This window comes from Arachis duranensis, chromosome 4 (assembly GCF_000817695.3).
Source record: "Arachis duranensis cultivar V14167 chromosome 4, aradu.V14167.gnm2.J7QH, whole genome shotgun sequence".
Classification (NCBI taxonomy): domain Eukaryota; kingdom Viridiplantae; phylum Streptophyta; class Magnoliopsida; order Fabales; family Fabaceae; genus Arachis; species Arachis duranensis.
Window position 1 is genome coordinate 77248104 of NC_029775.3, and position 2082 is coordinate 77250185.

General features: G+C 40.2%; 1 non-coding gene across 1 annotated transcript; it reads left to right on the forward strand.

Moving 5' to 3' along the window:
* The first annotated feature begins 1371 nt into the window (after positions 1–1371).
* LOC127747288 (small nucleolar RNA R71) lies at positions 1372–1475 on the forward strand. The gene has a single exon (XR_008009088.1). It is a non-coding gene; the product is annotated as a small nucleolar RNA R71 (small nucleolar RNA).
* The last annotated feature ends 607 nt before the right edge of the window (positions 1476–2082 follow it).

Below are 2082 nucleotides of genomic sequence, written 5' to 3' on the forward strand. Positions count from 1 at the left end.
TTCAACCTTTACTAACACGTCCTCCATTATTCCATAAGCTTGTCTCAATGACTTGTCTGCCAATTGTAATGAGAACAAGGCAGGTTGTACCTCAATGATTCCCAGCTTCTCCATTACAGAGAGTGGCATAAGATTTATCCCTGACCCCAGATCACATAGAGTTTTTTCAAAGGTCAATGTGCCTATGGTACAAGGTATTAAGAATTTGCCAGGATCTTGTTTCTTTTGAGGTAAAATTTGCTGAATCCAGATATCTAGTTCACTAATGAGCAAGGGAGGTTCACTTTTCCAAGTCTCATTACCAAACAACTTGGCATTCAGCTTCATGATAGCTCCTAAATATTGAGCAACGTGCTCTCCAGTCACATCTTCATCCTCTTCAGAGGAAGAATAGTCTTCAGAGCTCATGAATGGCAGAAGAAGATTTAATGGAATCTCTATGGTCTCTTTTTGAGCCTTAGATTCCTTTGGATCCTTAATATGAAACTCCCTCTTGCTTGAGAGACGTCCCAGGAGGTCCTCCTCACTAGGATTTTCGTCCTCCTCCTCCCTTGTGCATTCGGCCATATTGATTAAATCAATGGCCTTGCATTCTCCTTTTGGATTCTTTCTTCTGTATTGCTTGGGAGAATACTAGGAGGAGTTTCAATGACTTTCTTACTCAGCTGACCCACTTGTGCCTCCATATTTCTGATGGAGGATCTTGTTTCACTCATGAAACTGAAAGTGGCTTTTGATAGATCAGAGACTAGATTGGCTAGATTAGAAGTGCTTTGTTCAGAATTCTCTGTCTGTTGCTGAGAAAATGATGGAAAAGGCTTGCTATTGCTCAGCCTATTGCGTCCACCATTGTTAAAGCCTTGTTGAGGCTTTTGTTGATCCTTCCATGAGAAATTTCGATGATTTCTCCATGATGAATTATAGGTATTTCCATAAGGTTCACCCATGTAATTAACCTCTGCTATTGCAGGGTTCTCAGGATCATAAGCTTCTTCAGAAGCTGCCTCTTTAGTACTGTTGGATGCATTTTGCCATCCATTCAGACTTTGAGAGATCATGTTGACTTGCTGAGTTAACACTTTGTTCTGAGCCAATATGGCATTCAGAGCATCAATTTCAAGAACTCCCTTCCTCTGAGGCGTCCTATTATTCACGGAATTTCTCTCAGAAGTGTACATGAATTGGTTATTTGCAACCATGTCAATTAGTTCTTGAGCTTCTGCAGGCGTTTTCTTTAGGTGAATGAGTTCTTGAACTTCTGCAGGTGTTTTCTTTAGGTGGATGGATCCACCTGCAGAATGGTTTAGTGACATTTTTGAAAATTCAGATAGACCATAATAGAATATATCTAATATGGTCCATTCTGAAAACATGTCAGATGGACATCTTTTGGTCAGCTGCTTGTATCTTTCCCAAGCTTCATAGAGGGATTCACCATCTTTTTGTTTGAAGGTCTGAACATCCACTCTAAGCTTGCTCAGCTTTTGAGGAGGAAAGAATTTATCCAAGAAGGCCGTGACCAGCTTATCCCATGAGTCCAGGCTATCCTTAGGTTGTGAATCCAACCATATTCTAGCTCTGTCTCTTACTGCAAAAAGGAAAAGCATGAGTCTGTAGACTTCAGGATCTACTCCATTCGTCTTTACAGTCTCACAAATCTGCAAGAACTCAGTTAAAAACTGATAAGGATCTTCAGATGGAAGTCTATAGAACTTGTAGTTTTGTTGCATTAAGGCAACTAGTTGAGGCTTAAGCTCAAAATTATTGGCTCCAATGGCAGGAATGGAGATGCTTCTTCCATCAAATTTGGACATGGGCTTAGTAAAATCACCAAGCATCCTTCTTGCATTATCATTATTAGGTTCGGCTGCCATCTCCTTCTCTTGTTCGAAAATTTCTGAAAGGTTACTTCTGGATTGTTGTAATTTAGCTTCTCTTAGTTTCCTCTTCAGAGTCCTTTCAGGTTCGGGATCAATTTCAACAAGAGTGCTTTTGTCCTTGTTCCTGCTCATGTGAAAGAGAAGAAAACAAGAAAAGGAAGAGGAATCCTCTATGTCACAGTATAGAGATTCCTTTATGTTA